This window comes from Myxocyprinus asiaticus, chromosome 18, assembly GCF_019703515.2.
Source record: "Myxocyprinus asiaticus isolate MX2 ecotype Aquarium Trade chromosome 18, UBuf_Myxa_2, whole genome shotgun sequence".
Taxonomy (NCBI): Eukaryota; Metazoa; Chordata; class Actinopteri; order Cypriniformes; family Catostomidae; genus Myxocyprinus; species Myxocyprinus asiaticus.
In genome coordinates, this window is record NC_059361.1 from 40,058,806 (window position 1) to 40,071,274 (window position 12,469).

A 12,469-nucleotide genomic window follows, 5' to 3' on the forward strand; every position below is an offset into this window, starting at 1 on the left:
CTGGCAATTCAACACATGTGGTTTAGAAAAAACTACAGTTTGACAAAAAATGTTTTTTTTTTTTTTTTTTATAATGTCTAAATATATATCCAATCTGTAACTTGCGATAATATCTAGAAATTAAGTTTGTTACAACATTGACTTAAAGAGATCAGCCAATGCATGGAGCTCTGGAGCCATCAACTGAACATAGTTGTTATTTCATGTAATTGTTGTTTTTTATTCCAGCAGATGTCACCAGAGACCCCAGTGCATGACAAATTGTAATGTTTTGACACTCTTTCAATTTAATGAAATGAAGTTTTTTTATTGAAGTGAAGATAACATAAAACGTGCTTATTTTATATGAAAATGAATGGTGTAATTTTGTAATTTAGAGCTAAATAAGGTCTAAATAACATAATAAATAAATAAATAAATAAATAAAAACACGTGTGTCACTCAAACAAACACTGCAAAAGGGTTAATATGGTGATTTTATGAATAGAAGTCCCACCCTACAAATAAAAGAGCCAATCACCCTTTTCACAGAGACATCGCCTCTCGGTTTTTATCGAGAATGTGTTTTCTTTTTTTTTTTTTTTTTAAGAGCATGATCTTAGCTAAAAAGGCACAATTATGATACCAATCAAAAATATGTTATTTATTTTGAAGGACATCTAAAAAAGTAATTATTTTTCTGCTGTCCTAAACAGATTTATTTGTAGGTATTCGTCATGAATGTAATTTCTGTGGGTGGATTTTTCTCAGTTTAAATAGCCATTTCCTTGTATCCTTGCGTATATAATGCTAAAGTTACAGGATTTACTAGCTGTACATGATTATGACAGGAGTTAAAAACTAATTGGATAAAACTACACAAAAGGGTTTGGTAAGTGATTTTCCCGCAATGGGCTTTATAATTCGTATGGTATGGTGAAATCTTAAAATATTGTACGACTTATACGAAAAGGTATGACTTTTATTCCCATAGAGACCAACCACTCAACAAAAAGAGTTTCAAATCAATACAAAACAGGCATCAAATTTGATCTAGCTTCATATCCAACACTTTAATAGCTTTGGGATTTGGGTAGGGGGTTAGACTTTATGGTTGGGTGATGATTTGGGGTTTGGGTAAGGGGTTAAACTTCAACTATCTGCAAAAATCGTAATAACATGTTCGTAGGTTTGTACATTTTTCTCTTTGGAACTAAAAATCGAACAGTTTTGTACGAGCCAGGAATTTCTTACAATTTTGCCATCTTGTACTATTATTACAACTTATAATGCCTTTTTATGAGGTCTTTCAGGGTGGCTTGTCTTTATTTAAGACTATAATTAAACGTTTACTCAAGTCTCTAAAATGTCTCTTTGCTAAAATGTTCTGCAACCTGAAAATGGACAAATGCTAATAGCAAAACTTGTGTAACACTGACAATGACATCTGTTTTTTCATTTGCAGGTACTCTGAGAGCGTTGACCTGCTGTTCCGGTGAGTACTGATTCATAAATCTCATTTCCATTCTGTTTCATAAGCGCCACAATACAGCAATAATGTCTCATCAAACGCGCTAAGCACGGCAATCGCTTCAGAACTCGACAGGAGCCCACACAGTCTCTCCCTGTGGTGCTGGCCTGCTTTCACAGCCAAACCATCCTTATTCAAGCCGGCTCTCATTTCTTCTCTCTCTCTGAACAGCAGAAATCTTGTTTTGTCTTTCGCTGAAAGTGGACTTTAATCCATTTATTAGCCTGAAAGCTACTGGGACGTGAAGACAAACCACATGATTCCTCAGACCCTGCTCCTCTCTCACCCCCAACCCCAAGAGAGGAGAACTTTGCTCAAACTAACTGCTAGCATGATTTATACTTATCTTGGCTCCCGCTATCTCCCCTAACACCCACATAATGTGTCCCACTTGCTGTGCTGTCCAAGCCAGGCTAAACGACTAAACGACTTGCAGCAAAACAGCAGAGCTGGGTCAGACGAGCCAAAACCCGACATGTCCTCTACTCTTCTAATTAACAACCACTGCTCTCAATTACATACACACATACATAAACACTCTTTATACAGCTAATGGCTCAAACACACATTCTTTCAAAAAGTGTAGCAACCATTATACTTTTTATACTAGCATCAAAGATATCAAAGATTGGATGGCTAGAAATTTCCTTCTACTTTGACAAAACAGAGGTACAAATTACTGGACAAAAAACCTCTAAAAATAAGCCACTAAAAAATAATTTGACTCTTGATGGATGTACTGTCACATCATCTTCTACAGCGATGAATTTAAGTGTTATATTTGATAGCAATCTGTCCTTTGAAAATCCCATTTCCAATATTTGTAGAACAGTATTCTTCCATCTCAGAAATATTGCTAAGTTACAAAAACATGCTCTCTGTTTCTGATGCCAAAAAATGTTCATGACCTTAAGACTAAATTATTGTAATGCATTACTAGGAGGATGTCCTGCAGGTTCAATAAATAAACTTTAATTGGTTCAAAATGCAGCGGCTAGAGTACTGACTGAAACCAAGAAATATGATCATATCAGCCAAATTTGATCGTCGCTACATTGGCTACCTTTTAAATTTCATATTCATTTTAAAATTCTGTTAACTACTTACAAAGCTTTGAATGGTCTAGCTCCACAGTACTTAAGTTAGGGATGCTCCGATCGATCGGTCACCGATCGGTATCGGCCGATTTTCACTTCCTACGACTCGATCGGTAATGGTAATTTGGCTGATCACGTAAACCGATCACTCGTCGCAAAAACTCATGGCTCCTTTAAGACTTCAGCAGCACGGAGTCATGACATCACAGAGTGTGGGTAATACTGGCATAGTGTTGTAAGACAACAAACTTGATTCAGCAGTTAAAAACGATGCAGTACGAAAGGTATGGTGAATATGAAAAGTACTGTACTGTTAATGTGGCATTTCACACGCAGCAAGGCAAAGGGAAAACAGCACAATATGTGACACGGTCCTTATTATCATTCATGGTGGCAGCTTCTCAGTCTCCGCCAGGCATAGGTATCTCAGTAATAACGCGAGTTACAAGACATTGTGTAATTCAAACATCTTTATTAAATATCTCCCGATCAAATGGCATTAACAATAGTAGCACCTGTTGAGTCCAGAAACATGACTCTTTCTCCGCTTTCCTTTCATCTCTTGCCCTCATGAGCAGGGCTGCATTAATGCACGGGCTAACCTGGGCTTAAGACAAGGGCCCCCCAACTCACAGGGGGCCCCCATTCGCGATGTCCACCGCCACCATATTCTCCACCTTCGAACATCATGGGAGGAGTGCATATTAAGGCAAATGAGATTCTGATAAGGATGCAGAGATGTTGTGCAACAGCAGCTGGCACGGGGAGCAATAGTGAGAGAGGAGTATGGATTTTATTTAGATGAAGTCCCTCACGCACCAGCATGTCTGTCCACTGCTTGATGTAATCCTTCCTCGTGATCACGCAGCATGTTTATGTAGTTATGTGCAGAATGAGAAGCTAAACTATAAAAGTGTGACAAGACTAATCAAAAGATGCACTATTCAACAGACAAACACAGCGCTTGCAAAAAATTTGCACATCACGAGCCGGTGATACGGTAAACGCGTCCGCTTTGCGTCAATCAAGCAGTATTTCAGCCTTGTATATTTTTGCTTTTTGCTTAAAAAAACAAACAAACAAAAAAACAAACACTTAATGCAAGCAAGAACAAATGCTATCAGTGTTTGAGATTTTAAATCCACATTCATGCTTTTTAAACCACAATGATAGGGACTCTCAAAAATGCATTAGACTATTATGGGAAACAAGCAAACACAAACGCACAAAGTGGGGTTCAAAAGTCTGAGTCTGATTCAAAATCTAAATCTAACATGGAAATACAATTTCAGGATATTGGAAAATGTATGACATAAAATGAATGAGAAATATTTAGGATTCCACAATTTGTAGATCACTAAAATCAAGCAAATTTGTGTCTTAACTTTTATACAAATGGTCAGTTTTTCTTGCATTGAAGAGGCACACAAGATCATCTGTGGAACATTCATACATCATGCTAGTATAACATGAATAATTGGGTTTTGCACAAACTTTTGATCAAACTGTTATGCTTATTATGTAATTTAGAATGAAAAATAAACTGAATTATATTACAAAAATACAAATAAAAAAATAAGCATTTTCATGAGAGGACTCAAACATGTGGATTTAGGGGAGAGGGTCGGCACAGTGATTAACAAAGAAAATGAAAGGACCATTAAAAATGAACAAGAACTATCAAAATTTCAAAATTCTAAATTGTAACAAAATCAAAAAGGTTGTCATTCCCAGGTCTAACACAGGTTCAAATAATAACGGTCTGGCAACTTAATATAGAGAATATTTGTGTTAGCCTATACTTGATTTAAAGCTTTTTAAATAAGCCTTTTAAACTTTTAAACTGTTTTTGTCAGCAAAAACTAGGCAAAGTGATATTACTGGGAAGAGGAAAATTCAATTAATAGTGACAGTGTGCAGAAAGCTTACATATAGCCAGTTATAACAGAGATCCTGATAAAAGGTGAAATGATCGGTATCAGGATCGGTAACAGCCGATCAGCTGACAAAAAGATCGGTTATTGTATCGGCTATAAAAATCCTGATCGGAGCATCCCTAACTTACAGTCATGCTACATTCCATCATGTTCACTACAATCTCAAAATTCTGGCCTGTTAATAATACCTAGAATATCATAATCCACAAAAGGAGGTAGATCCTTTTCCTATTTGGCTCCTAAACTATGATATAGTCTTCCTAGCATTGTTCAAGATTCAGACACACTCTCTCAGTTTAAGTCTAGACTAAAGACTCATCATTTCAGCCAGGAATACACCTAATTTATCCCTCAACTCATAGTTATGCTGCATTAGTTAAATCTGCCAGAACCAGAAACACTTCTCATAATCTATATGTAACAGGACCGCACATTGTTGGAATGAGGAAGCAGGGTTCAGGCAATGTTAAACTCTTTATTCAGTACAATAAACACTCAATGGACTGGTATCAACACTCTAACGTGGGCACTGCTATGTAGCTCCTCTTTTATTGCTTTTCCATGATCATTACAACAAGAGACAGCTGTTAGTTATAATAATCACCCAGGGGTGAAACCTTACTGCTTTCCCTCTCCCCAGATGAACACTCAACCACGCCCACACCCCCACATACCCCCCCCACCCGACTCAGGCCAGGGAGCCATCCGGCCTGTCCCCCACTCTCTCCCCACCATTTCTGGAGAGAAAGTCAGCAACAGCCATCTGCGCCCATGGTCTGTGGACCACCTCAAACTTAAAATGCTGTAGAGCCAGAAACCAATGGGTGATCCACACATTAGCATCCTTCATGAGGTGGAGCCACTGGAGTGGTGTGTAGTCAGAACAGAGGGTGAAAGAATACCCGACAGATAGTATCGGAGGGAGAGATTTGATGGCCAGAAATTCCTTTTCAACGGTGCTGTACTTAGTCTCTCTCAGCGATAACTTGTGTCTAATGTACAGCACCAGTCGCTCCTCCTCCTCCACCACCTGTGAGAGCACCGCCCCCAGCCCCCTGTCTGAAGCGTCCATCTGTAAAACAAATGGGAGAGGAAATAAGGTGCATGCAAAAGCAGTCCAGGGCAAAGTGCAGCTTTCACCTGCGTAAATGCCAGTTGGTACTGCTCTGTCCACTGGATCGGGTCTGGAGCTCACTTTCTAGTGAGATCAGTCAGCGGGATGGTGACATCTGAATAATTAGGTACAAACCTTCTAAAGTAGCCAGCCAGCCCCAGGAAATGTCTCACCTCCTTTTTGGTCTTGGGTCTTGGGCAGGTCGCAATCGCTGCAGTTCTGTGGAACACCAGATACCGTACTTCCACCCATCCAATTGTGCACTTCTTGGGGTTTGCCGTGAGTCCCGCCCATCGCAGTGACCTCAGAACATTCCTCAGATGTTGCATGTGCCGCTGCCAATCGTTACTGTATATAATGATGTCATCCAGATAGGCAGCAGCATAAGCAGAGTGTGGTCTGAGGACTTGGTCCATAAGGTGCTGAAACGTAGCTGGGGCCCTGAACAAACCGAACGGAAGTGTCATGAATTGGTGTAAGCCAAACGGTGTGGAGAAGGCCATTTTTTTCAGGGAACACTGGTGTAAAGGTGATCTGCCAATATCCCTTTGTCAAATCCAGTGTCGAGTAAAAACGAGCTGTACCCAACCAATCAAGCAGCACATCGATACGAAGCATCGGGTATGCGTCAAATTTGACACTGCATTGACTTTCCTATAATCCACACAGAACCGTATTGACCTGTTGCTTTTAGAACGACCGGGCTGGACCAATCACTGTGGGATTCTTCTATTCCCATATCGAGCATTGCGTCTAATTATTCTCAAACTATTCTTTTCTTGTGTTCAGCAAGTCGGTAGGGACGACTACGTACCACTACCCAGGGCATAGTCTCGATGTGGTGTTGTATGAGGTTTGTACGACCAGGTAGAGGCGAGAACATGTCTGCAAATTCCCATAGTCAAGCTCCCGTCATTCAGTCGGCTTTGACGTTCTTGTGCTTGGAGCAAATTCTCCTGTATTAATTGACCCAAAGTGTGGAGTTTTTCTCTAAGATCAAGAACGTACTGAATTTCATTTTTACTGTTTGAAGGCCCCTCCTCCCAAGCTTCACGCATGACAACGAGCACGCCACACGGTCTGCGCCCATACAGCAGCTCAAATGGGGAAAACCCTGTGGAGGCTTGCGGGACCTCTCGGACTGCAAATAACAGGGGTTCGAGCCAATTATCCTAATTCTTAGTGTCCTCGTGCACAATCTTATGAATCATATTTTTCAGGGTTTTATTAAATCGTTCCACCAACCCGTCTGTTTGTGGTTGATACACACTGGTGTGAATCGATTTAATACCCAATAATTTGTACAGTTTGCATAGTGTACGTGAACATAAAAGTAGTGCCTTGATCAGTGAGGATTTCTTTTGGAATCCCCACTCGGGAGATAATTGTGAAGAGTGCCTCTGCAACACTGCGTGCTGAGATGTTGCACAGAGGCACTACTTCTGGATATAGTGTTGCATAATCCACCAAAACTAATATAAAGCGATGTCCGCGTGCCATCCATTCTAATGGCCTGACGAGGTCCATGCCAATTGTGTTGAAGGGGACCTCGATTAGTGGCAGAGGGCGCATTGGTGCTTTTGGGGTGGCCAAAGGATTCACCAGTGTTGACCATCAATCACTTTCACTTGATCAAAGGCGTGCCTAAGGGTCTCGTCTCATGACCGCTCCAGAGGAAAACCCCTGGCAGGGAATCCTCTAAGGGCAGGGGAAGCCGAACCTTCCCCCTCCCTTACGTCATCCTGACGTGGAGCTGATGTAGACGGCCCTGGCTCCATCTCCCCTGCCAGTGAGTCACACACCAAAATGTTATGTCAAAAGACCCAACCACACACATTCCCCTCAATAAGGAAGTAAATACTGGCCAATTTGTCCCCAGAATTAGTGGATGGGTGAGGCGGGACTTAATCACAGCCTCGACACTATGTTTTTGTCCCCAAAATTGAACACACCTCACCTTCACCCTTCATCCCATGCCCAAAGCCTCATCTTGAACCAAACATTGGTGGATAGAGGTTTGGTTACAACCAGTAGAGAGAGAGAGTGAGAGAGTGAAACCGAGGGCTGCTCCGCCCCCGGGTATGCTGCCATATGGTCCTCAGCCAGCTTGACAGCCTCCTCCAGCGACGCCGGGTTGTAGCACTGGACCCACTCCGCTGTTCCTGTCGGTGGACGAAGGATAAACTGCTCCAGCACCACCAGATCGATGACTTCCTCTGCGTCTCACTCTGCCAGAAGCCACTTCCAGCAGGTGTCACGGAGCTGTTGGGCGAATGCAAATGGGGACTGTGCTCGTACAATGTTAGCGAGTGGAAGTGCTGTCAATGTTGTTCCGGGCTGCGGCCAACCCGTTGCATGATGGCTTTCTTTAAGTCCTCATTGACCAGCAGGTTAGACACAGGGAGATGTTGGGCCATGAGCTGGACTTCCCCAGACAACAGCGGTAGGATGCGGGCCACCCACTGAAACTTGAACATCTCCGCTGTCCGCTCAAACAGTTTGAGGAATGCCTCCGGTTCATCTTGCAGGCCCATTTTCATGAGGGTGACTGGAGGCATGGAGGTTGCTGGGTCCAGGGTCATGGCTGGGCCTTCCTCCTGGTGTAACAAGCTCTGGAGCACCTGCCGGTCCACTGCTTGAGATTGGAGAATCGCCTGGAAATGGTGATCTTGCTCTTGACATAACTCAAGCAGGGCCTGGTGTTGAGCCTGGTGCATGCTGGCAAGGGATTGGATTACTTTGGCCAATGACCTGCTAGCTTCCTCAGATTCCCGGGTTTTGGCACCACTGTAATAGGACTGAGGAAGGAATGAGGAAGCGGGGATCAGGTAACGTTAAACTCTTTATTTAGTACAAAAAAACCAATGGACTGGTATCAACATTTTAACAAAGCACTGCTGTGCATCTCCTCTTTTATCGCTCTTCCATGATCACTACAACAAGAGACAGCTGTTAGTTATAATAATCACCCAGGGGTGAAGCCTTACCGCTTTCCCTCTCTCCAGACGAACGCTCAATCACGCCCCCACCCCCACTCTATATCCCTGTTTTAAAGTGAATGGCATTTACACTAATATTCTTCTATTTGTTTCCCTGTCTTAACCTCGGGAGACATATCCTATTGTTACCGGAGCCTCCCAGACCCAGTGCCGGTTCTGCCTGATGTCCGACTCCCACTTCTATGTGTTGCTGAGTGAGGATGACTAACTGCACCCTGTGCCAGCCAGATATCACCTCAGTCTACTACGATGGACTTCACAGAGGATGAACTGATGCCAACTCCAACTCTAAAACATGGGATACTTCACTGGCCACTGCCTGAAACTTGGATTTAAGATGGGCTTACAGTCAAACTACAGTGCACCTCTGCCTGCATCACCTTGATCAAATGATGGACTACTCTTAAAATGGAATACATAGATGATTAAATAATTATCAACTAAAGCCTCCATCAGCCAAATAACAAAGGACAATGCGTCTGTGTGCACTTCCACAGTTAATTCAGGATGGACTTCAAAGACTTTAGACTTAACTTTTAGAGATTTTTAATTCAGTCCCCCCAATGATTAAAGGAATGGTAAATTCAAAATGACAATTCTGTGATTATTTACTCACAACCCTCTACAATCAGGGGTGGTTCTAGGGTCAGTGGATATCCGGTGCTTAGCTCAGACCTCTGTGGATACATATGGGGCCATCCTTTGATGAAATAGTGCAATATAATACACTTTATAATAAAAGTTTAAATGTTACAACTGTGAGATGTCATTTATTAGTAAATCTTTAAATATTACTGATACTAAAACTAAAAAGTCCCATTAACTTTTGTCTCAGCTTTAGATACACTTAAAGATCAGAAATTGTGTGCTTTTAACACTATATACTTTAAAATGTGTTTTAAAAAAATACACTAGCCTATTTTGTACCTTTCGGCTTTCAGTAGTTCAACGCATATTGTGTACAATTGACAGTTTTGAAGTCTATTATTAATTCTTCGGTTGTTTTAAGTTAGTTTAGAAGATAGCAGGCTGTAAATAAAATAATAATAATGATAATAATAATGATAATAATAATAATAATAATAATAAAATAGTTGCTAGCTTTGCCATGTCCTAATGAAAAAGTTTTGCAAAAAACAAAAATGTGACTTAAAGTTTGCAAATTTTTCGAGCAAATCTGTATATATTACTGGGCCAACTCAACTCAGTATCCAATATCTCACCAAGACAGGAATTTTGACCAGACACACAGCCACGTGTCGCAAGTGCTTCTCTTGCATGCGAGCACATACATGAGTGCTGGAAAGCAGAATACTGAATTGAGTCTGTGTTTGGTGTTATCGATACTGTAGAAAGACAGGTATCAATCATTTATATTACTTAGTATTACAAACAATAACCAAATAACCTTGCATACCTGAAAAATTGTTGATAAGTGTGTAGGACATATACTATTCACCTTATTCAGCCATGCCACTTTTCCGGGATCCGCTCTTCTGAATTTTGTCATCTAACTTCCTGTTTGTATTGAAGCTACTGAGAAGAGTCGATCAAAATGGATTATGTGTGGGAGAACAGAAAGTATTTTTCACCAAGAGTTGATGGTGTGAGTCTACAGCACCCCTTTAGTACGTGTTTTACTGTCACTCTAAATGTTAGTTTTTTCCAAAACCCACGGAGGTAAATTGGACTTGGCAGATCACATTCTGACAGCTATGACATACTGTACTTTTTCAATTAATACAATTAATTGTTATACATGCAATTCTGCTTAATTTTTAGGTTTCAGCTTAATAATTTGTGTTAAAATGTGTAGTTGACATGACATTTTTAACAGTGACAGCTCATATTATTACACATGCACAAGTTCATAGCATTAAAGAAAATTACAATTGTATTTTTTAAAATACATTTTTCACCCTACATTTTTTAGAGGCTTAAATGTGATTAAAATAGTTGTAAACTTAATATAAAATAAAACATACCGTTTCACGTGTATATGTGTGTATGTATAAATATAGTGGCACCTTTCTGCCGTCCCAGTTTAACGCTCAAAAGATCTACTCACCTTAACAATAACACAATGGGTGAATGACATGAAAAGATGGCAAGCTAGAGGTGTCGCACAGAGATATTTTTAAAGACTTTGTGTTGTCGCTTGGAGTTTCATGAGCACAGAGGCACATCAGTATGCCCACAGCATAAAGGTAAGATCTTGTGTATTTATGAATGAAGTAAACAACTGCTTCCAGTTGTTATGACATCCCCTGAACACTTTAAAATACTCATGATAACTTTTGACAACTCTATAACTTGTAAATTCACTTCGCTAGCTAATTACACTTACACATCAACACCATAGAAATCTATATAGCAAGCACTAGAACGGAAGTTCCGAGACAAATTTTCAAGATGGCTGCACGCTAGTTTCTCTGGCACATAAGGTGAATAGTAAAGACAAAAAAGAAAAATCTATACTATATCTTTACTATTTCTTTACTATATTACTTAATATTAAAAAATAATATTCATAAAGTGTATATATGTTTTAGTATCAAAAATACTTTTTATCGAACACTGGTACTTCTATCAGGAAGACTCGCAGACTTGAGTGAAATTTAAGATGAATATGAATATAGAACAGAAATGTAATGTCTCTCTTTGGTGAAAGCCCCGTCTGGCGGTCCGAAGAAGTTGTACTCCGAACTGTCATATCCTGCCGGAGATAGGAGGCAGGGGCGAGGAGCCTACCCCTGTTCAGGACGGGACTCGACTGGTGATGGTGGGGTGGTGGAGGTTGCCGTGTTAGCACACCGAAACAGCAATGTGATAGATTGTGAGCAAACTTATTAAGCAATGGCTTACATGTGATTGGCTAGGAGTTACCTAGCTAATGGTGCGATGATGTACAGCTACTAGTCTTCCTGCTAGAACTACGCTGCGCTTACATTTCTGACATCACTACAAGATGATAAAAACTGTCAGGGAAAACATTTGTAGCTTAAGCCCAGGCAGCCCAGCCCTAATGCCACCCATGTCTAAAATGTGAGTAAATCACTTGCATACGTGACCAAATTTCACGGAGTGACTAAAACATTGTAGTCATATCATTAGCCACTGGCTAGTAAATGTTCAGATTTCACTTGCCAGTAATTAAGTTGCGTAGTTGTAAAGAAGAAGTTTAGCACTAAAATCCTTTCACTGCGTGCTGTGTCACATAAGCGCACATTCTAAAAGAACTTTACCATATTTGGCTGCAGTGGTGTTGTTGCAGATGTCTCCATTACTTGATATGCCATTGTTACAATTACATTTAAAGAGGTCAATTTTGGTTAAACTTTCCACATACTGTCTTCACAACATTCTCAATTTTACAGCTTATGACTTTACAGACCAGTGTTCCGCGTCTGTTGGATTTATATAAATATTATGAGAGTAAAAGTTTGCTTTGACTTGTTCTGTGTACAAATATGAGATCCATACAATCCATTTCTTTTGAATAATGTATATTTTAAATAGATAAAATGTGGAATTTATACATTTAAAAAAAAAGCTAAAAAATTCAAAAATAATCATACACATTTAAAAATGGCACACCAACACGTCACGGCAGGTTTGATGTCGTTGACATGGAAATTTGTGAATAACAACTTATATTTTGTTCTGTTCTTCACACAAAGCTATTGTATGGCTTCGGACAACTTGGAATATAACACACGAGTTGTATGGACTACTTTTATGGTCCTTTATGGTGTTTTAGATCCTATTTGGAGCTGCTTGAACATTTGTCAAAGAACTGTGTGTTCCACAGA

General features: G+C 40.3%; 1 long non-coding RNA gene across 1 annotated transcript in view; it reads left to right on the forward strand.

The window, feature by feature from the left end:
• The window catches only part of LOC127456130 (uncharacterized), a 113,733-nt gene extending 104,407 nt beyond the window's left edge, over window positions 1–9,326 (forward strand). The window contains exons 2-3 of the long non-coding RNA XR_007899796.1: window positions 1,445–1,474; window positions 8,770–9,326. This is a non-coding gene — a long non-coding RNA (uncharacterized LOC127456130). The remainder of the gene's footprint in view (window positions 1–1,444; window positions 1,475–8,769) is intronic.
• Window positions 9,327–12,469: the final 3,143 nt, after the last annotated feature.